Genomic DNA, 25728 nt, shown 5'->3' with positions numbered 1-25728 from the left:
TAAACTCCATTTCATTTCATTTGATTGGTAAACAAATGGTTTTGCTTTGGGTATTTTTCAGATCAATATTTGTGAGCCAATATTAGATATCAGAAGGCCATCTTTTCCCAGTAAGATCACAACATCAATGTTGATTTAAATTGACAAATAATTCATGTTTTCAATGTTGAAGACTTTGGATGATACTGAGTTAGAGACTTGACTACTTTAAACAATCTGTGATCAAAACTAATTATTTTAAAGAAAACACGTTTCTAAACATTTATGAGGTCAACAAAGTATGTTTTATAAAAAACAAATAGCCTGGGATGTCGTGGGTCCGGTCCCCGTGTTTGCAGAGAAAGTTCATCGGGATTTTCCGGCGTGGTTCCCATTGTTAGTGGAGCTGGACGGGGGGGGGGGGGGGGCTGGGAAGGACAACTGTCTAGTCGTTCGGATGAGACATTCGTGTGCAAGAAAAACGTCCCTTGACAGTTGGAATTCGATATAAGAGTAGGCCGTACTGTCGCTGTCCGGGCAAAATTTCTCTCATAGCACAAGGTATGGCGTATGCCCATCTTCATGTGCGCAGCCGGAGCAGAACAGTATGACGTTAAACCGCATTTCATTTCCCGCAAACTGTAGGTCGGCCATTGATTGAAGTGGTGGAGATATATGCCTGTATACGTCTGTGTCCCAAACAGAAAACCACTCATTTTATTGAATAAATGGAATCAAATGTTTAATAAACCATGTGTACATTCAACCCTCTTTAAATGTTATTTAGCAAGAGAACAATTTTTATATAGAAATGTCCATCTCAACTTGGTAAGATTATTGAAAAAACGTCATGTCAACGTCCTCAACACTGGTGGCAGTGTTACAAGACAGGGGTTGGAATTTCACGTTTTTCAAGTGATCAATGCTGTGGAAATGGAGAAAAAAAACCCTTGATTATTGCTCAATGGGTTAATCGTATCAAGTAGGAGTGATGTATAACCGGTATTGATTACACAATTTTATCCATCATTGCGATAGGCGTGTTACAGGAAATAACGAAAATATATATAAAAAAAAAACTAATCTAGAAAAATCGTTTTTATAGGCTACGCTCACATTTGATTGTGGTTATATATTACCGTCACCGGTTAGTCTTTAAAACATTCCGAGTTGTCTTAAATCGGGAAGTACCCTTTGCTTTTCTTTGTTTTAACTACAGTAATTTTCCTGGTCAAAATAAAAGGTAGTTGACAGTCGTTAGCAAAGACTAATGGACATACTAGGGCTATCAACTCTTGGTTATTTAGGAGAATATGTATATTTCCATTAACGAATATTCGTGTCAAGGCTTCGTAATTGTATAAGGCAGGCATATCATACATATTAAATCTGAAATTTATGTATATATTATTCGTGTGATACCTTTTATCAAATTTGGACTCTATTCTATCATATAAAATACTAACACTTATTTAGACGCACTGAAGCCCACGTGTTATTGGTAGTGTATGCTATAGGATTCTAACCACTTCATACCCACGCACTTATTGTGTTTTAATCACAGACTTGGGGGAGGGGGGGTGGATGGCCGAATGGTTAGCACGCGCGCGCTGTATCATACGGTCTGTCATTGAGTCAACTGGCGGGGTTTCGATTCCTCGGTTGTACGTGACAAGGAGTAGGGTCGCCTGTCCAACCTCGTGGGTTTTCTCCGGGTCCTCCGGTTTCTTCCCACTGCTAAAGACCCCTACGCGCAAGCGAATGATTGGAATAAAATTGAACCATCTGTTAGTCATGAAATGAACTAGTTTGTGTCGAGTGGACGTTAAACCCCATTTCTCTCTCTCTATCACAGACTTAATAAATACCACATGTTATTGACAATGCCGTTTCTTAGATGGAATTCATACCGGTCAGCTAATTCGATACGATATCATTTGGCATATGAAATTGCATATATATCTGTGTGACCTTGTGGTTTGAGACCCGGTTCCTTAAAAGATGGGGTCACGGTGATTAAGTGGGTAAGACGCTGGCTCGCTAGCCTGGAGTTTGGGCGTTCGATCCTGCATTGGCCGAGAAAGTTCATCCAGATTTTCCAGCGTGGTTCCGCCTTGTCAGTGATGCAGGACAGCAGTCTAGTCCTTCGGATCGACGAAAAACCGAGGTCACGTGTACACATTGGCGTTCACGTAAAAGATCCTTCGACAGTTGGAATTCGATTTAAGAGTAGGTCGTAGTGCCGCTGCCCGGGCAAAATTTCCCTCATAGCACACTGTATGGCGTATGCCCGTCTTCATTATCCCAGTGCAGAGCAGAACAGTAGGACGTTAAACCCCATTTCATTTCATGTCCTTATACGATATTCGTATCCGGTTTCCCTTCTGTTTGAAATTATATAAAACCTAGTCATTCCTGTTTTTAGGGACACGGAATAGAGACTCTGAGCTTATAGACTCAGTTAAGTTCAGTCGCTGCTTTGGCAGTTGTGTGTGTATGTGTGTGTGAGGGGGGGGGGGGTAATGTACTCTGTCTATGTTCCTGTTGTATTTATGTTAATGTTTTATGTTTTGTTCCCGATGTAAATAAATTCTATATTCACGAAACTGATGTACTACTATACACTAATAGTGTTACATTCGCTTATTTTGTCAATATCATAGAAAATGTAAATATTTGATTTTAATCATGTCGGATAATCTAAAATCAATGTGTTCCGATGTAGGTCGGTTCTGAGGTTATTACTTAAAAGTTTCCAAGTTGAACCAATGGCCTGTTAAACATAGACATTACTTCATACATGAGGCTGCTCAAATTGAAAATCACAAATCAATGCGTTCCCATCTTAGTCGGTTCTGATGTGACAGGTTGAAAGTTTTTAAGTTGAATCCTTGACCGGCTAAACACAGACATTAATTCATGAAAGTGACTGTTCAAATGATTGATTTACACAGAAGAACAATTGCTATATCTAAAAATAGAAGTCGTTATATATAAGTCATTGTCGGTTGCTGAATTATCATTATGGTTATGTCTGGATGATCAAGCATTAATATATTCTGTTGTGGATAATATCATGACTACACATCTGCCTTGATAATATCAAACGTCTTTATAGACATTTTAATTTTGCATTCACCACGCGTGTCAATTTAACATAGATTTATTAAATGAATAGTTGAAAAGCAAGACGAAAGTATTGTCTACTTGACTCTATTCATGTATATAGGATATTGAGATCTTTGAAAATGACCAAGCTGAAATGAAATAAAAACTCTCAAAATATTGGCCACTAAAATGCGGAACTGCTCTATGTCATATTGGCTCAACAATTCGGGTCGTGGTTGTACAAGATATCACAAACGCCCAAGATTTTGTTGGGTTTTTTTTTCATTTGAAGCTTAATGTGACATTCGGCATTGAGTAGTTTTTCGTCATTATGTTGACCCTACTAGGCGAAAGACCGAAGACATTTATCGTTCAAGTTCGTTGCAACAACCTCTGTGGGAGATTTTAATTTTTTAAATTACACGTCTCTTTGTACTCATTTTAAAAAAAAACCAGATCTCCACACATTCAGCATGTGCCAGTATTTAATAATTATTTTTTAAAAATGGAATTCTTTTTAACCTAATCACCTAAAAAATAAACAATACACGCGTAGGAATACGCACTATGATCAATGCCGAGTGCCATTTTGGCCAATCAAAATAAAGAAAACTATTAGCCCCGATCATTCAATCATGGCGTTAATAGTCAACAAGGACACATTTTTCTGGATCAGAGAACCAACAATAAAAGGAATGAATAACATAAATAAAGATGTAACAACGCCACCATACCGGACAACATACCCAAATGGAAGGAAGAATGGACCAGGACTCATACTCACCAACAAAGCCCCAAGGTAGAGTTGCACCGCCCTGTCATTCTACCGGACAGAACGACCAGACCAACCCAAACTATATATATATTTACATAATATGTCTATGTCTGTGAAAATGTCCGTCTTTGTCCATGTCTGTTCCGTCAAATCGCATGCATGTGAATGTCTACTGGCACCTGTTTCGTCCTTTGCACATGTTATCCTACTGTTGTTTATTGTCCTATGTACATATATATGAAAACCTAATTATCCGATTATTTCTCACTAATCACATTGTATATTAATGCACCTTGTACACATAACATGTCATTGTCTGCGATATCACCTCGGTGGAAGCGGACGTAAAATACAACTAACTCATCATCATCATTTTTCTGGCATTCTGACCAGAAAAATGAAGTGCCTTTTTCATCAGAATGCAACACAGCCCTGCAAGTTACTGGTTTTTAACGACAACACCTGGAGGCATTGTGTGGAATATTCAAAACAGTGGCAGACTTTGGATGGAGAAGAAAAAAAACATTGCAATCACGTATCGAGATGTGTTCGAAGGTATGTTTGTATGTTATTATTAGTTATTTTATTATTATTATTTTCTTAGTCTTAGTATTTAAATTTTTTCTAGGCTGTGAGTGTTCACGTTGGTTGTTGTTAAGAAATATATAAAGTACTTGTTCACAATACATGGTATCACGCAAACCAGTGGTGGGCAAACTTTCAAGTTTTAAAACAAAACCGAAGCCTAAACTGGTGAAGGGCAAAACATTTTTATGAAACATAACTAACAAATTACATTAGTCATTAATTACAATGTCAAGGGTTATGAAATATCATTTTCAATAAAGTAATATTAGAAATATGGAGTACAGCACATAATATTTAAAATTACATTCTTATTAGAATCATTTTAGTCAGGTTCCATGGAACTTTGTCAAATTTATATTCCGTCGGTGATTGGTCTAAAACAAAACCTGCCGTCTTGTGGGGGCATAGTTTGGAATAGCCTTGACAGAAAAATCAAAGGCAATTAGTCTAAGCCGTGAAAAGATCTGCAAAGATTATTGATCCTACAGGCGGAATTTAAATGAGCAATTTTAGATTTTGATTTCATTTAGAGATTGCATTGCTCAAAAAAAATTTAGATGTAGGGATCTAGTGGGCCGGTTAATTGGGCTTCGTAGTTTTAGGCGATATATTCTAGTATAAATATCATGCAAGAATTATAGTTTAGAAATTAATATTCACCCAGGAAGTCTGAGCTAAGTTACTATATTACTGGTAATATATTGTTAATTGAGCAAAGATAATTTAATCTATCACACAATTGTATTAATTGTAGATGTTCGTGTAAAGTTGCTGCTCTTTCCTGTACAGATCTATGTGGATGTAAAGACTGTCAAAATTTCACACCTACACCCACATAGATGGCTATGGATGATAATGATGATGATCATGATGATGAAGAAGAATGTTGAATGTAAAAACTATAATAATAATCAATACATTCTCAATCAAAAAAAATAAATATATATATTTTCATTATTACATCAACAAATATCTGTTTTAAAAGTATTATTATTTTTTCCTTTTCTTTAAAATGATTTTCTATCCCCAATTCTTTGTACACCTTTAACCTGGCATTACTAAAACTAAAGCAATATATGGGAGCATGGATTTTATCCTCAGTTGAATGCTACATTCTCACATAGTTTATAACTCTGTCCCTTATGATCGGCTGAAGTTTAGTGATTTTTTTTTTCTCTTGATTTCTGATATTTTTAAAATCAAGTTATTCCATCAGATTATAATTTTGTTTTATTTTATAGTAAAACTAATGTTTTAAATCTGTATCATTAGTCGAGTTTAAATTTTGAACAGTTTTACAATTCAAGTAATCTTTGACAATATTGAACCTATCATTGAACTCGCTATAACATATATTAACCATAACAAATTCATTATGCATATTTTGTACACTTTAGTCCATGAATGATTTAGTATAATTATAGAATAAAATCAACATGTTTTATTAAATTTTAAAATGACTTTGAATATATGTTTTTACATACCTATTGTATGCTGATTCAAGCCTATAAATTCATATCTTATCAACATAGCTTGTACATACTGTTTTTTTCCATATTCATTTTCATTAAAATCAGAACTTTTGTCAATTAAAGTCATTACAGTAATATTTAATGTTTAATTTTTGAACTACATGTATTAAAAATCTTAACTATTTCTTTATATATCAGACATGTGCAGCATAAATATTTATTTTAGTCTATTATGGTACATTTTTTCTCAGTTGTTTGATGTTAATTATCAATGAATTAGTGTATGTGTAGTGTGTACATGTGTGTGTGAGTGTATGTAATATATATATGTGTATATTTATGTATTTGATTTATTATTGTAATTTCATTATGTTTTGATTGTAATATTTATATCTGTTTGTATTTTTTTTTTTGGAGAGTGGGTTTGCCTGCTCTATAATCCAATTATCTTTAATAAATAAAGTTAAATAAAAAATGTATTTTTAAAACTCCCATAGACCGCTCTTTGAGCAAGACCAAGTAGTCTATATATATTTTTTTAAATAGGGGAATGGACAAACAAGGGACATTTTAGCCAGTTATTAGAACACAACCTGTATTATACCTATGAATTAATTTCAAAGAGTCATAATTTAGCAAACACAAATAACTGTCCACAAAACATCAGTTAATTGTTATTACATTGTCAAACCTTATTAGGGGTGCCTTTGGTATGAATGTGGTCGGGCTTTAGGAATTTCCGTTTTGTGGGTATATTGATATTAAAAGGTATTTCCAACCTTTTATGGAGGGTGGGGGATTAAGCAGTGTATGAGGGGGGGGGGGGGTGCTGGGCCTTGCATTTGATCTATGCATAGTTATATTATATGGATGCTACAGTGTCAACTTTATTAGAGATGAGGAAGTGTGGGCTTAGGGGATCTATTCTAACCAGTTAATATTAAGGTGAACTCGACAATGCAAGTATGTATGTCTACACACGCAAAGACAAATACAGTAGGAAGAGAGCATCTAATAAAATATAGCTTCACACACCTTGATTGATTTTGATATTTGACAATTATCTATATTTATATTCGATTATATATAGGCCTATATCATTGCTATCAAAAAACATTTCCAACCCTTCTCAAATTATCTTAATACTCGGAGCTGTGGTGGGACGTTAAACACGATGCATGCAAAAATTAATTCCACAGTGTCGTATACTTTCTTAAAAATAATAAATTGATTCATCACATTTACACAGGCTACAAACAGCTAAGAATTTGTTGAGAGAGGACAAGCCCGTCAGGTATTACCGACAGCGGCTTCACGGGGGTAAGAGGGGTAAAGCTTGTCTGGCATCGGGGAAAACTGTCCATCTGATGGGGTGGAGGGTCCGAAAACACGGCACATAATCGCCAAGTGGTAAGCAGCTGTCAGTTGGACACTCTACCCAATGAGTCATTGCTGACCTAAATCTTTCACATTTATGCACTTATTACATCTTAGCCGACACCGGTAAATACCAGTATTAATAGCGCGCACTTTCTTTTCATTAGAAATATGATTTACAACGAGTTTGGCTAAAAAAAATCGATCTAATTATATTATAGGAAAACAACGACAGTGATCGATTAAATTCTCCTTAAGGTCACGTGTATTTACTGTTATTCGCTATTTACTAGATTTTCATTGGCTGAAAGCTCGCCGTCTCACTACTTTTATTATTGCGAGGACAAAAAATGCTGTCGTTTAGATTATTTGTTTAAAAAGTTTCTGGCACATAAATTGGAGTGTGGCAGTTTTTTTTACAACACATTAGGCTTATTTCTCGAGAAATAAATATTAAAACTTTCCACAGCGGTGAGTTGCAACGACTTTTGAAAACTAAGCTAGTTAGGACTTCCCAGTCCTCCGCCTATACCAAATACAAGCTGAAATGACTGATCCAAAACAGGACTCTCATAGTAAGGATAGATTACAGGGATTGTATAATGTACACACATGTAACACTCCATATTGAAACATGATAATATAATGTGTACGTAAGTGGCATTGATATCGAAACTTATGAAGATATATTCATTAGCTTTGGATATCTCTAAATCAAACTCCAGTAAACGTATTTGATCGAATTTACATGCCGGGCTGATATACTGGAGATGTATTTCAAGTTTTGTCAAAATCAGTCAATCAAACACATACTTATTGCATTTCAAGTGATCGGATTGTAATGGTGGCTGATTGGTATCATGCCGTGATGTCGTGGTGTCGCCCTTCATAAGGCGACAACCCGACATCACGACATTATTACCCGACACCACGACAACCCGACATCACGACATTTTTAACCCGACACTACGACATTTTCACCCGACACCACGACATTAAAAATGTCGCAATGTCTCGTAAAAATGTCGTATTGTCGCGTAAAAATGTCGTGGTGTCGGGTTGTCGACTTTATTTATCAATGTTGAAGCGGCCATGAATAATAGAGTGCTGTCCCTTGCCGAGATCAAGTCAGTCCTCACTATCTCATCCTTCACTTGCCTTGAAAAGTGAAAAGGGGGGTTTCTCCGGGTCCTCCGGTTTCCCCCCACTGCTAAAGACCCCTACTTATCGAAATAAAATTGAACCATATGTTAGTCCCGAAATGACATAGTTTGTGTCGAGTAGACGTTAAACCCAATTTCTCTCTCTCTCTCTCTCTATTTGATAAGGCCAACTTCAAGTTTTGCCAAAGGTTCACGAGATGTAAACAGGACTAGCGCTAATCACAACCCTAAACCTAACCCTGGACCTAGTTCTAATGCTTGTCCTAACCCACAATCTCACCAACAATCACGTGCCCTAACTTTATTTACATCTCAGCGACCTTGAAGTTGAGCTGGCCTTAACAAATAGATTTAGTCCACATCAAGTTCCATCGTAGGTCAAATATCTAATGCACAAGGAACATACACGATTGGTAACAAAAAGAGCCAGTCATCAACTACCTGCGCCCTAGTATATGTTTTGGAAGGTAGATGGATATACATTATATGTGTTATTAGTTATCAACAACCCCAATATAAGCAGGATAAGTAAACAGTAACATGCCTCCCAATTAGGCTACCTAGTTATAGTAGACCAAGTCGATATTGTTTAGTGGAAACATCCAAAATCTTTCAACGAGGAAATTCCTAATTGAAAATGTAACGAAATTGTGTTAAACATATTACATTTTGTGCACTAACAGTACAGTGCTAATGAAGACGGACATACGATATGCAGAGGTAAATCTTGCTCATACAGCTGCCTTTCTACCTATATTTATAATAGGAAAAGGCACAACTAATATAGTAGGTTGGTAGGTGAAAAGATATTCCCGGATAAAAATTGTATACCGAAAACTGTGACATTTGTTCCCAGTTTCAGAGACATCTCGAACCTACCAATGGGGGATCCGCGAAATCAAAAGTGAAAAGAAGTGAGGGAGGGGGGGGGGTGAAATTGTTGACATTCGGGCAATGAATTTCAGTAGCTGATATCGGAGTCAAATTAATAGGAATGACAATAATCGTTCTAGGATGATGTTGTCTCATATTTTTTTTATCAGAATGACTATCAACATCGTCTATACTAGGGTAAATGCAGATGCGGGAGGTCCTAGGAGCTTTTCAAAATGGAAATGAGTTTGGAATTACTGCTTTAAACTAATACCTGACGTTACCAAAGTTGAGGTAGAGTTGAGTCATAAATTAAGTTCTAACATTTTCGACAGTATATCAAATCTTGTCTATTTTAACTAATACGGCGGAATTATTAATGATTTATTTATTTTAGTCGTAAAAAGTGGATTTACTTTTAAAGCTTATGAAAACAACATACTACTGGTGACTACACAATATTCCCTCTCTGGCCATTGCTGGATTAGCTTCTGATACTTGAGCTTTTGATCGAGTGTGTCTATTCTTATACCCATACTTTTTTCGACTCTTTGATAAAAATGGGAGGATATACACCGATACACGGCCACTAACGAAAAGTGACCGTGTATCAGTTGAAAAGGGACAAAAATAACAAAATCACGATTTACATATTTATTTGAACATCTACAACCCGTTTTGAACATGATATGGTAAAAGAGTCATCATTTTCAATTGTCTCAGCACTTTTCGAATGTGCGTCACTCTCAGTCAGATTCTTACATTTTGTCTCACTTTTCTTTACATTTTGATATCTAGTCGCACTTTCACATTTTGTCGCACTTTCACATTTTGTCGCGGCTTATGCTCATCCGCAGCACAAGATCCAAATACTTTACTATTATAAATTAATCTCTTGGCATTTTCAACACTAAAAACTTTCACATTTTGTCGCGGTTTATGCTCATCCGGAGCACGTAATCCAAATATATTACTATACTATTCAAAAAAAGTAGGGGATATTTGATTTTTAAGTGTCATTAAAGTCACCTAATGAAACTGACGAAGAAACAAATGACAAAATGAAATGAAGTTCACATTCATCGATTTATTCCAAATGATCGTTAGACTAAGTAAGGCACAGACTGACCATTATAAGGGTAAAATGATACCCGGGGTCAAACAGCAAAGTTACCACAGCATCACAACCAAGTCAGTAACGGGTAAATCCTCCTCTGTTTGCCAAACAAGCATTGATCCGACGTGGCATACTCCTAATGAGACGTCTAAGGTCATTTTGGTCCAGACTGTCCCATTCCTGTTGCAACGCAGCAGCAAGTTCTTGGACATTGGCAGGACGTTGTTGACGTTGACGTAACCTCTGTCCAAGCATGTCCCAGACATGCTCGATGGGGGAGAGGTCGGGGCTCAGTGCTGACCAAGGTAATGTGGAGATGTTCTGTTGTTGGAGGTAACCTGTAACGATCCTGGCCCTGTGACATCTTGCGTTGTCATCCTGGAAGATGAAACGGCGGCCATGACGTCGCGCGAAAGCCGTTCTTCCAGCAACAGTGATGCCTCCCCACACCATAACAGAACCACCCCCAAATCGATCATGTCTGATGACGTTAACGTCTTGGAAGCGCTCGTTTCGACGACGCCACACCCTCCTACGTCTGTCCAAAAAATCAACAGTGAACCTTGACTCATCTGAAAACATCACATTGCTCCAGCGTCGATTATCCCAGGGTTGACGATCCCTACACCAACGACGTCTTGCCTGAATGTGATGATCTCTCAAACAAGGGATCACGCGAGGACGTCGGGCGCGAAGGTGACCCCTATGCAGTCGATTCCTAATCGTCTGGCCACTCACTCTCACACCAGTGTCTGTTTGAAGACGAGCGCTGATCTGATTTGCTGTGATGACACGATTTCTCAAGGCCAAGGTACGGATAAATCGATCCTGGGCTTGAGTTGTCGCCCTTGGTCGACCTGAGCGTGGTCTGTCCTGTACAGATTGTGTATCACGGTATCTGGACCATAGCCTGCTTATGACAGACTAAGAAACATTCATCGTCCGCGCCACAACCGCCTGTGTTGTGCCGATCTGTAGCATGCCAAGGGCACGTAACCTTTCATTTTGGGTAGGCCGACGCATATCAAAATTTGTTTTCTGGTCACTAAAACAATTAAACTGATGTTTCCACCCTGGAATTCAATGCCACAATGACTGTAACATTCAAAGTCAGAGTCGTGCAAATCTTGGGTTGGACCCCCATGATGATCCCAAGCATCACCTGCATTCCATGCGGTAGCTATTGGTGCGTTTGGGCGTCACATGTAACTGGAAATGTTTCTTCTGTTAGGTTCTATAGTGACTTTTTTCGTAGTCATTTGCATATTTTAGTATTATGCCCCCAAAATCAAATATCCCCTACTTTTTTTGAATAGTATAGTATAAATTAATCCATTGGCATTTTCTACACTACAAACTTGAGAACTCTACAATTCCAACTCGTCTTCATTTAATGGCTGTTCTTGTTATTGTCTGTCAGTGGATGTCAATACCTCGCGAAGTTAATGAATTGATCTGTGCGGAAATTAGCAAATGTACCTTGCTTATCAAAAAAGTTAAAATCCAATCTTTTGTACTGATCTCGAAGTGTCACCATATTCCTATGCAATTGGTATTTTTCCTCGTGTTTTGCAGAATTCGACTCATCTGCATGGTTTTAATTTCTTGTTCTGTGAATGATCGGGCTTCTAAATCTTCGCGATCATTGAAATCTCTTGCAGAACTGATATTCTCGGTCTTAGAAATATATATCTGTGACATTATAAAGTAGGATTCTTCGACGAATTCCCGCATTCATTTCTGCCAGGATGTTGGCAAAACAACAAGAAATGGCTACATGTATTGTACAAAATGATTGGATGACGTTTGCTTTTCTCAACCAATCAATATCCCTGTTATGAACATTTTCCCTTACCTGATTTAAACTGTGAAATGCACGTGCAGTGTACTGACATCATTTACCTGAGTAGAAATAAGCGTTTGCGATGAGATAATTGGGGGGCTCTAAATGGAAAAACTTTGATAAATTTGTGAAATGAAAAATGCTTTTGAAATTGGGAAAAATAGAAAAAATCTCTATTTCTCGAAAAAGTATTTAGTATAAGTCAGTTATATACCTTGTTTTCTCGGTGTATGGGTTGATACACCGTCTCTTTTTTGAGTGGAGATCTCCTCGGCTTCGCCTCGGAGCCCCACTCAAAAAAGAGACGGTGTATTCGCCTCGGAGCCCCCTTCAAACAAGAGACGGTGTATCAACCCATACACCTTGAAAACAAGGTATATAACTATTACTTCTCGTTCAATCAAATCTATCCCAAGTACAGCAACATGACCGCCCTTCGTTTAATCTGTGTTTCCCTGGACAGTGATTTAAGGTATTAAAAACGGTGAAAGTATATTCGTCTCCAAACAGTATTGTTTATATTGTTTTCGATTTGATAGCCTTGTTTGTCACGCAATTAGTTTTTCTGCAATATTCTGCTATGCATTGGTTAATTAATTGGGCATAACAAAATCGTGAGTCATGACGTAACGTTATGTAAACATAATTTGGCCCAAATTGGCGCTCTGTTTTAACCTTAATGCTTTGTAACGCAGTTAGTTATTAATTGTTAATCGGATCATTGACCAGTCATAATGTGGAACAGAAATTTGCCTTCGTTAAATCAGTGTTTAGTGGGATTAGTTATAATCAAACGAAACACAGCGAGGAGTATGGTGACTATATAACATGGCCGCAATTACTTATTCAGGCTTTAATCTTAAAGATACATTATGGGAGATTCGGTAACGAGTTGGCAGTTCTCACTATACTAGTTAAAAACTAGATAATGTAAAAAGGCAATTTGGTGAAAATTTCATTCAAATTGATCCACTACGAACCGAGAACTAAGCGACTGAAATTCCCAGTACGATAAACAGCATAGTCTCGATTATCCATTTAATCGTCTAATCGAGAAGGAAAGTTATGCAGTAAATCGGCTTACAATCCACTAAAGATCGCAGGCTAGCGCTGCCATCTAGAGTTGATTATGGCCTGGATAGGTTAATTAATGTCTAATTAATAATTTAGATAACATTTCAGGCCTAAAGAAAGACCTGAAATAGGCAGATTTAGCTCTTGCATAATGTATGTTTAATATCGAAATGGAAATAAATGTATCGTTAGCTAAACTGGTTTCTGTATAAAATAATGACTTGATAGTGATTCAGTCAGTAGCTGATAGTATTACTTAATCTTAGTTGGATCGCTACGGTAATTATTTGACTGTTGGATAACATAAGAGTTTTAATGGACGAATGTGAGAAATAAATCCGTATCTGTTGTCTGTATTACAATTTATATTCTACATAAACCGATATTAGGTTATACAATGCTGCCATGATAAGGGTTATATATGTGTCTAGAGGATTTATCAACCAGGATACTGATCTGACAAGATATCGCAATATATATGAAATAATTATTATTTATATCCCTAGAAACACATTATGTTTTACATAAGAGAATATTATAGTAATAAGGGTTTCGTGGGAAGCAAATAAAAAAACCCCCACAGATCCATCTTCTATTATGGCTTCTACATTTAAAGGTTTCCTCCCACTGCTAAAGAACCCTACGCGCAAGCGAATTATTGAAATACAATTGAACCATGTGTTAGTCCCGAAATGACCTAGTTTGTGTCGAGTGGACGTTAAACCCCATCTCTCTCTCTCTCTCTCTCTCTCTCTCTCTCATAAACTGAAACACAGACAATTTCATCACTATGGTAGACATGGAACCATTCCCCAGAAAGACGATGAATATGGTAAACTATTTATGGTCTACGATTTCTGTAGACTATCCCCAAACGTAATAAATAAAACGATTTGGTATTGAAAGATGTAAAGGCTATCTTGCTTGTTGACTGGCGATCTCCTTTCATATCAATGTACTATGGTTTACTCAGTAGAGATTTTCTTTTTCGATTGTTGGCAAAACGGATAAGCAAGTCAGAATGGATGTTGTGATTTTATTCTGATGAGGATTCGGTGAGCTCAAATATCTGTTGAATGTCCGCAGCAAAATATCTTATCTGTTATTAAAAGAAAATCTGCTAGACCAAACGAAGCGATATATCTGTCCAAGATATTTATTTTTCTTCTTTAAATAATCGATATAATTCCTTATATATTGGAATGTAATGGGTTGTTTGTTTGTTTTTTTTTTGGGGGGGGGGGGTGTAAATAAAATTTAAGAAAACACACAATTTTTGTTTTGTTTAAATTTATGAAAAAGATCAATGTTTAAAACTCCACTCCTGCTACAAAGTCTTTTCTAATGATTATATGTAAAAAGTACAATGTACAAAGTCATAATACCGGTAATGATAAAGTCAAAATACCTCTAAGGCAAGAGTTAAATGTAAAACGTCAAATGTTAAGTGTTAAATGACAAATGTTTTGTGGGAAAATGCTTTTTTTGACGTGTCTACATTTTACATTTCTCTCATTACATTTTACATTTGCTCTCTGCCACATCCCATTTGTCGAAATCCTTATACGGCATTTAGTAACTGAACATGTGATACAGATACCATGTTAAAGTCTCTAACTCAATATCATCCAAAATCTTCGACATTGAAAACACGATTTATTTGTCGGTTTAAAAAATCAACATTGATGCTGTGATCTTCCCGCGAAAAGATGGCCTTCTGCAATATCCAATATTAAAAACAAAATAAACATTTTACAATTGGTACACGAATCGTGTACCATAATGCTTTTCAGCGCTATTTGTAATAAGGGGCTCGAAAAACGAGGCTAGGCATATTCCACAAGTCATTTCAACCGGTGACGCTATATTCTTATCTGGAGAGCAAGCCAAATAAATAATATTGGCGTAGACTGGAATAACCAGACGCTAGAGATTGAAATTCAATGGAGAATACTGGCGTATTTCGCCAAACCTAACTGATTAAAAATTACAGTAAAAACAGAAACGTTTGAATGTAAATCAATTTATATACATTCATATTACATTATTGTATGCGTTGCGACCCATTTGTGTCGATTCCTAGATCCCAAATATTAGCGACTTAGCTCCTTTAAGTATCACTGATTGCTCTTTTCAAATATGCAAATAATTTTCTGGCACATTCATATTTGCTTAACTTTACAAAATAAGATTAAAGTTGAAGTGAAGGAAGAGGGGGGGGGGGGACTAAACTAAACTAAAATAAAGATACAGGGCTTAATCAAAAATTCTCTATGTCCATACTAAAAGATGTATAGTCATTCCTCTCTTTAAATATATTATTTATTTGTTGGGCACAATGCTTATATATTGTTGTTTTTTTAAACATGCATTATGCAAGAGCAAAATCTGCTTATTACAAGTCTTTCTTTAGGCCTGAAATGTTATCTAAATTATCAATTAGACATTAATTAACTTATCCAGACCATAATAAACTCTCGATGTCAAGGCTAGCCTTCGATGTTGGTTGGATTAGATTCATATATGCCGCTAACGGCCATTGGTAATTAAATTTTAAAAAGTGGATAATCGAGACTATGCTGTTTATATTAATGATTTTAGTAATGATGACCGAGACTATGCAAAAATTTCACCTTCTTTCTCGGCTCATGGGGATCACGTGGCTAAGTGGGTAAGACGCTAGCTCGCTAGCCTGGAGGTCGGGTGTTCGATCCCTGCATTGGCCGAGAAAGTTCATCCAGATTTTCCGGCGTGGTTCTCCCTTGTCAGTGATGCAGGACGGAGGGGCTGACAAGGAAAGCTGTCTAGTCGTTCGGATGGGACGAAAAACCGAGGTCCCGTGTACACATTGGCGTGCACGTAAAAGATCCCTTGACAGTTGGAATTCGATATAAGAGTAGGCCGTAGCGCCGCTGTTCGGGCAAAATTTCCCTCATAGCACACTGTATGGCGTATGCCCATCTTCATTAGCCCAGGTTAGGAGCAGAACAGTAGGACGTTAAACTCCATTTCATTTCATTTCATTTCATTTCTCGGCTCATAGTGTATCAATTTGACTGAAATTTTCAGCAAATTACCTTTACACTATCTAGTTTTTAACTATTATAGCGAGAACTGCCATCTCTTTATCTTATCTCCCATAATGTATCTTTAATGGATCGAAGTAGGCTACTCAACTCTGTTTATAGAGAGACCGGAAGGAGTGGGGGTGTTTAAAATATAAAAATACGGGTATTAATACGAAATTCCAGTTATTGTGTTATAAATTACTGGAAAGTATGTTTCTTTGGCTGCTTGAATCTATCAGTTATTTCCTGGCACATTCAAAATTACGCACGGTAGTCTAGATAGTTTCTTATGGTGTGCCAGCTTGATTTCTTTGTCGTGCGGTGAATATCCTTATAGTGTGCTTGTGCCGGGTTTCCATATATCTTAATAAATCACGTGATATCCAACATTTGCATATGCAAGTTGATGCTGTGCGAAAGTTACTATGTAGAAAGCGTGAAGGACAAATGGGATGTGGCAGAGCGCAAATGTAAAATGTAATGAGAGAAATGTAAAATGTAGACACGTCAAAAAAAGCATTTTCCCACAAAACATTTGTCATTTAACACGTTTTACATTTAACTCTTGCCTTAGAGGTATTTTGACTTTATCATTACCGATATTACTACTTAGTACATTGTACTTTTTACATATAATCAATGGAAACGACATTGTCGCAGAGCATTTAATATTGGCAGCGATACCCTTCCATAGTGGCAAGGTTAAATTTAATGAATGAGTCAATTGGTTTGTTTCTTCCCGGAGAAATTCATTCTAGCAAAGATCAACGCATAATATTGTGTTTTCGCGATTTAGTGGAAAAACAATGGGAAAGGAATCGTGCGTTTTATTGTAGAATATTGTGATTTATCTCAAACAAACTTGTTTGTGTTTTCAACACAATCTGATTGTGGGGAATGTGAAACGGACTCCCTTTATAGTAAAGCTGTGGCCGGAGCAGTACAGTAAGACGTTAAATCCCATTTCATTTCATTTTTATACGCCCGCATTGAAATGTGGTCGTATATTGTCGTCGCCCCAGTCCGTCCGTGATCCGTCGGTCCGGCGTCCACAATTGCTTGTGGGCGCTCTAGACGCTAACGTTAATATTCAATCGACTTTAAATTTATACACAGTGTTTAGGGTCATGACGAAGAATCCTATTCATATTCAACGATTTCCGATAATTACTGCCAGAGTTATGGCCCTTGATCACTTTAGAAATCCTTGTGGTCCGCTCTAGAGACCAAAGTTATCATCAGATTGACTTTAGATTGATAAACAGCTGCCTGACAACCTATCTTTATAGTTGTGGTGAATTTTAATGAAATGCAATTAGGTTTTCTTCGCCAACTGGGTAAAGAAGACGGACATGCGCCATGGGTCGAACATATGGGAGAGAGAGAGAGAGAGAGAGAGAGAGAGGGAGAGAGAGAAATGGGGTTTAACGTCCACTCGACACAAACTAGGTCATTTCGGAACTAACACATGGTTTTTAATTTTATTTCAATAATTCGCTTGCGCGTAGGGGTCTTAAGCAGTGGGAGGAAACCGGAGGACCCGGAGATAGCTAACGAGGTTGGACAGGCGACCCTACTCCTTGCCACGTACAGCCGGGGATTCGACACCACGCCAGTTGAATCAATGACAGACTTTATGGTACAGCGCGCACGTGCTAACCATTCAGCCCCCCCCCCCGAACATATGGGAATTTTAGGCCCGAACACATTATAGCTGACTAAGGTATATGGGTTATAATATAGAGTGTGTAATATAATATGGGATATATCGCTATATACACGAACAGGTGGTTAATGATATATATATACAAACAATATCCAGTGACAATCATACAATCCAAGTATCACAGTTTATCATTGGCCAACGTGATATCAGAGATGCTCGTCCTTTTATGTCTTTACTAGGATAGTGTGTGAGAGAGAGAAATGGGGTTTAACGTCCACTCGACACAAACCAGGTCATTTCGGGACTAACATATGGTTTAATTTTATTTCAATAATTCGCTTGCGCGTAGGGATCTTTAGCAGTGGGAGGAAACCGGAGGACCCGGAGAAAACCCACGAGGTTGGACAGGCGACCCTACTCCTTGTCACGTACAACCGGGGATTCGAAACCACGCCATTCGACTCAATGACAGACTTACTAGGATAGTACCTTAACTAATTACTAGGTAGGCTTGTGGCTAATATAATCCAGCCCATTAAGCATTGTTATTGAAGCACCTTGTATTTCAATACACGGTGATTATTTGCATCAAGGGGCTTCGTAAAGCGAGAGAGAGAGAGAGAGGGAGAGAGAGAGAAATGGGGTTAGCGTCCACTCAACACAAACTAGTTCATTTTGGGACCAACAATATGGTTCAGTTTTATTTCAATAATTTGCTTGCGCTTAGGGGCCTTCATCAGTGGGGTGGGGGGGGGGGGGTACCAGAGGTCCCGGAGTAAACCCACGAGGTCGGTCAGGCGACCCTACTCCTTGTCACTTACAACCGGGGAACTAAGTGTTTGTCTCCATACCGCTCTTTTAAAACCTGAGAGAAAATTGTTGGAGTCATAATTAGTTTCCGCTCAAGTTTCCTGTTAATCTGGTAAACAAATATCTTATACAGTATTGGAAATAATAATTGCTGACCGTAAAGCAAGGTCATATGGAAGGAAAATTTCAATCTATGATATATGCGCATTTATATTGTATGAAAGTTAATTTCTATGGCATTAAAGAGGGGGAAAGAGAGATGGGGTTTAACGTCCACTCAACACAAACTACGTCATTTCGGGACTAACATATGGTTCAACTTATTTCCATAATTTGCTTGCGCGTAGGGGTCTTTAGCAGGTGGTTATTCAAATCAAAATAAAGCAAAGATTAATTATCACTGAATTCGGTCTGTGCAAAAAATGAAATGAAATGAAATGGGGTTTAACGTCCTACTGCTCTGCTTCAAACTGGGCTAATGAAGACGGGCATACGCCATACAGTGTGGTATGAGGGAAATTGTGCCCGGACAGCGGCACTACGACCTACTCTTATATCGAATTCCAACTGTCAAGGGATCTTTTACGTACACGCCAATGTGTACACGAGACCTCGGTTTTTCGTCCCATCCGAACGACTAGACAGCTGTCCTTGTCAGGCCCTCCGTCCTGCATCACTGACATGGAAGAGCCACGCCGGAAAATCTGGATGAACTTTCTCGGCCAATGCAGGGATAGAACACCCGACCACCAGGCTAGCGAGCCAGCGTCTTACCCACTTAGCCACCGTGATCCCCTAAATACATAGAAAATTTTCTCCTAAGTCCGAAGTCTAACAGATCTGTTAGCATTTACCATACCCTAAAGAATACACATAAATTTACATGTAGGTAGAAATATGTCAGATACAGAATAGTCTTTGTCATAAAATCTATTTCACATCATGTCTAATATCATAAAACAGTGATTGTACAAACAGCAATAATAAAAACCGCCCACTATTACCATAAAAAACATAGTTTATCTGACATAAATTTGTGAGGCGGAGTTCGACCATACCACACATTTTTATTCCCAATAAAGGCACGTTTATATGTTCTTTTTGTATCCCAATAATAACGCATTCCATGCGAATTTAACTTTTGCCAAGTCAAACCTGGCTAAAGTGTCCAGCCACCATGGAGTGTCATAATTCGGCTATCGCCATAACACCTCAATTCACCTACGATTACAATTGCTGGGTTTATTTAGTGAATGCATCCGAAGTAGCCGAAGTTGGAAAACTTTAGTTTTCTAAAGGTGTCTATCATTAAATGCATCATGTATTAAAGGGACATTATGGATGATTAGATAATGTGAAGGAAATATGCTGAAAATTGTAGTCGCATTGCTTCACTCGAAACCGATATATTAGCGATTAAATTTTAGGCCTAGCCTCGATTATCAATGCTAAAGTCGGTACAATAAAAACATAATCTCGATTATCCAATTTTGGATTTAATCATCAATGAGCGTTGAACAGCAGATCGGATTCAAATCCAGTGAAAATCTGACACATAAGATGGCATCGACAGTTGATTAAGGTCTTTTCATGTTAATAAATGTCTAATTAATAGTTTATATAACATTTCAGGTCTAAAGAAAGACATACAATAGTCAGATTCAGCTCTTGCATAATGTATGTTTAAGGAATATATTCCAGTAAATATGGATTTGTGGAAAATTGGGGTCAGAAATGAAAACTTCACACTTGCAATGTTGCACGCCAAGGTTGTATGTTCTGCGGGTGGATTGCGATATGGCGACCGACAGCGTGAGTCATAGGTCTGAACAATTTGGTGATTTATTGACCATTAAATAGGTTCAAGATATATTATTGCCGCTCTGTACTGATGATCCCGTGATCTCAACTGATAGTGTCGGTACTTTACAATCTAAAATCATCACACTTGAACTAATCTGTGATAGGTTTAATCTAAAGTAAATCTTAATAACTCGAAAATCTGAACAGCGGTATTATTAGTGTGATAGTTGGAATATGTACCTTATTATTTTTATCTGGGCCTTGTTGCTAATCCCAACTATATTGGAGCATATGCATCACTAATATTACGCTAAAAACTGCAATGGCATTGCTTCCAAGTAATGGCCAGGGGCCTGTTTCACGAAATTTTAAGTAAGATAAAATCCAAATTTCAGTAATTTGATTGGATAATATTACATTGATTTCAGTGCTTAGCCAATCAAAATTGAAGTATCTACTAACCTTTGGATTTTATCTTTAGTTAAGATTTCGAAAAAAACAGGGCCCTGATCATAAAAGTCGGTCGTTCATATGTGAAACACCCTTTAAGAGATTTGATTCCGTAATTTGACTAATTATACGGGAATTCAAGTGTAGATCCGATATTGAACATGTTCAAATTTCTGTAAATTTCTTCTTGTGTTATACACAAGTACTTCAATTAATGTCCGAGTTCTAGGAGAATGTGGGTGTCTAAATCTAGCTGTCATAAAAATCAAACAAAACGTGTTCAGTTAATTGCTCACTTTAATTGGCGTTAGGATGATTGTTAAAAATTTGGACTTTCAAGATTAGTTTGAATAAAAATTTATCTGATGTTAATTATAGCTAATGTGAGTTCTGGGCTTGGTGGCATCTACAAATTTTTTCAATTTAAAAAAACAAAAAAACTCTAATGTCTTGTTCAACACACTTCAACTTTTTCTCTTGTGAATAAAAACAATACGCGGGAAATAAAATAATCCCGATCATCAACATCATGTCGCATTATCCCTTTTTTTTGGTGTTCGCCGTTTTGGGAGAATCACAGACACCGCATAAAGAGAAAGAGAGAGAGAGGGAGAGAGAGAGAGAGAAATGGGGTTTAACGTCCACTCATCACAAGCTAGATCATTTCGGGACTAACACACGGTTCAATTTTATTTCAACAATTCGCTTGCGCGTAAGGGTCTTTAACAGTGCGAGGAAACCGCAGGACACAGAGAAAACCGACGAGGTTGGACAGGCGATCTTACTCCTTATCACGTACAACCGGGGAATCGAAACCACACCAGTTGACTCAATGACAGACCTTATGATGCAGCGCACAGGCGCGAACCATTCGGTCATTTCTTCGGTACCAGTAACAATAGATAGCTATGTAAAGCTGTCGGTAAGCGCGGGTTCTCGACTTGAATATACCAAGAGTCTCCCTGTAAGTGTCTTGAATACAGATCATATCAATTAATGTCATTCATTTTCGTCTTCGCTATCGTCCAAACAGAACAGGAACTACACACTTAAAATCAGATGCCAGACTTTCACTCATTCTGTCAGAACATCGTGCAACAAGATGATATCTGAATGACACTTCCAATACAATATTGCTATTCGTTACGACAAAAAAGCAACGATGGTGATTGAGCAGTTTACGTTGTCTTATTTAATACATATGCATGTAGGACCTAGGTCACAGATAAAAAGAAGGTTGTTCAAAACTTAATTAACCTTATAAATCACGTCAGTGACATTGGTAATTCCTTCCCCTTTTAGTCTGACCTCTTGATTTAACCAATTTGTCTTTGATGAGCGATCGCCTGACAACTGTATTTTCATGGCTAGAGATCCGCGAGATTAGCCATTTCTGATCTTCGTGCCAACTAACTTTACAAAGGCGCTTGGTTGATCAAATTCAATACTATACTTAAAGACAAAACACACTTCATCTTGTAATTACATAACAGATGCTTTCAGTAATCAATACAATCATAGCGTCAAGGACGTCCATGTTTCGACTATATAGTTATGAGGAAAAGATTTATCAGTAAACTGATAATTATTATCTTTCACGGCCGGATGCATGGTTCCATTAATAACTTTTACATATTTAATCTTTGTAACGGTTTAATTATATGGCTGGGGATAATTATTGTCTGTTGGTATGGATTAACTGTAAGCGACATCAAACACATACTGATACAGCGTGAATCAAGATAATAATAGCTAATTACAAGATAAATTGGTGAGTATGATGCCCATGATGTTATGATCAAATCCGGATGTTTCTTCTCTAGGTACGACCTTTAAAGGGACAATAACACTCTTGCTGGCTTGACAGCTCCAGAAAATAAAAAATAGCCTTATTCTTAGTACTAGATGTGTTAGTGTCCTACCTGTTGTGTAAATTATCCATTAAATCCTATTTTACTTCTCCAGAGGGTTCAAAAATATTTTTAAATCCAAGTCACATTTAAAAAGCTTTACGTCAGGCTTTTCAAATCATTTAGTTGAATTTTTCCAATTTTTTAAATTTAGGTATGTTAAGATGAAATTTGTATCATCAATTAATTGGAATTTTGTAAAATAGTACAATTTGTTGACCAGAATAAAGATTGGGACATATTATTTAGTTACAACAAGAGTGGTATTGAGCCTTTAAAGATAGCTAAAGCCATTGGTTAAGGCCAGCTCAATGTTTGTCAAGGTTGTTGATCTGTAAATAAGGTTAGGGCTCGTGATTGTTGGCGAGATTGTAGGTTATGGTAAGCACTGGGTTCTAGGGTTAGGGTTGGGATTAGCGCTAGTCCTGTTTACATATCGGGACCTATAACGAAAAATTGAGCTGACCTTATCATTTAGCACTGACCCTTTAAAGATATGGTCTCTCGACCAACAGAGTACTCCTTTTCTGTCAAAGAGTAAAGTGCAGCGGCAGTATCCCAGACAGCGCGTGCCTCCCTGTTGGGGTATTGGCAGACACGATGCGCCGATGTGTGACGTAGTATCTGCACCCTATTTAAAAGCAATAAGTGGTGGGTGTGTTAGAACCAGCTTGGCTCAACTTGAAAAAAATTATCAATCTTTAGTAATTGAAGTCATGATAAAAAATTATTTTCATAGTAGTTTAGATATATTAATGAACATCAATTAATTGAATTACCACTCTGAATCAAAATATATCTTTGGCGTTTTTATTCCCCTATATGAAATAGAGAACTAGCAATATTGTAATTTACGTTTTGTATGCTTTTGTGTCTTAAAGAATATGGTGCTGTTGGGTCGTTTAATACAGTTTATTTTGTGCTCTCAAATAAATTAGATACTTTAAAGGAGCTAAATCGCTAATATTTTGTACATAGAAATTGGCACAAATGAGTCGCAACACACATAATAATGTAATATGAATTTATATAAACTGTTTTACATTCAATCGTGTCCGTTTTACTGTGAATTGTCATCAGTTATGTTCGGCGAAATACGCCAGAAGTCTCAACCGCAAGTCAATTTCTAGCGTCTGGTTATTCCAGTCAACACCGATATTATTTATTGCGCATGCTCTCCAAATAAGTATATGATATCACCGTTTGACATGACTTGTGGAATATGTCTAACGTCATTCTTTGAGCACCTTGTTACAAATGGTGCTGAAATGCATTATGGTACACGATTCGTGTACCAATGGTAAAATGTTCATTTTGTCTTAAATGTTGGATATCAGAAGCCCATCTTTTCCAGGTAAGATCACAACACCAATGCTGATTTAAATTGCAAAAAAATTCGTGTTTTCAATGTCGAAGATTTTGGATGATATTGAGTTACGGACTTAGCTACTTTAAGCTCAAAACGTTGAAAATCAACTGAGATAATTACACCTTTAGAACACAGAAGTTGCTTGCGGGGACATATGTAAGCACCCCATATACTCGGAAGAGCATGCCAGGGTACTACGTGTAATAGAAGCACACCTGCATCATTCTGAGGGGCGGTTTTCAATTTCTTGGGCATTAACTCTGATTCAAACAGATGAGTGAGTCCAAATGTCAAAGGAAATCCTCCTTAGAACTCATAGAATATTTGCTGTTTAGACAACTATGGAGCACTGTTGATAGCATGTAATTCAGTTGCCAAACCCCAAGCGGTTCAAATTCTTAAAGAAATCACCTTCATACCGAGGTACGGGAGAATTTGTCCCGAATTGTACCCCATTAAATTGAAGTAAAAAAACAGAAAATTCCCCATGGCGGCCATCTCGAATATTTAAATTTCCCCAAGGGTGCCAGGGTGGCATCATCCGGATTCTAAATCTACACGTGCTGGAGATATATAATCCATCAAAAAACATTAGGTGGACTATATTTCCAGGTTTGTCGACCTGTTGCCGGACTAATGTGTTATTTCGATTTGTGGTGAATCAAGATGTATACTATTTGTTCTTTTTTTTCGTACGGTGTTGACTGTGTCACAAAATCACAAAATCAGTTACTGGATACATTTATAGACGTAGACGTTTACACAAAGACAGAGTGTCATCCCACGAAAAAAAGGTTGCCAGGCAATGAAACACATGCCCACAGCAGCTAAGTCATCCGAGCAGTCTATAAAGGTTTTAGCATTGTAAATCTTAACATAAATAAAAAAGTACAAGCGGTTGCCATGCAATATTCGCCCACATTTTGCAATGGTCTCTTGAGGGATAACGGAAAGGAAGGACTTGGGATGCTGAATGTAGGTAGGATTCGTCATCTCATGACCCAAATGTTACCCATCAAATTTGAGATGAATCTGTTAAAAAAATGTAGCTCCTATTGAGATCAGAAGGTTTTTAACGAATACCCGGCATTTCTTGAACCAACCCAATTTCACAAAGATGTGTTAAAAACTGTGACCTCCATTGCATGTAGAAAGTTTTCGACCCCGGAACGCCGATTATCGATGCAATATTCGCCCACATTTTGCAATGGTCTCTTGAGGGATAACGGAAGGAAGGTCTTGGGATGCTGAATATAGGTAGGATTCGTCATCTCATGACCCAA

The sequence above is a fragment of the Patella vulgata genome, chromosome 2 (assembly GCF_932274485.2).
Source record: "Patella vulgata chromosome 2, xgPatVulg1.2, whole genome shotgun sequence".
NCBI classification, from domain to species: domain Eukaryota; kingdom Metazoa; phylum Mollusca; class Gastropoda; family Patellidae; genus Patella; species Patella vulgata.
This window is presented reverse-complemented; position numbering follows the sequence as displayed.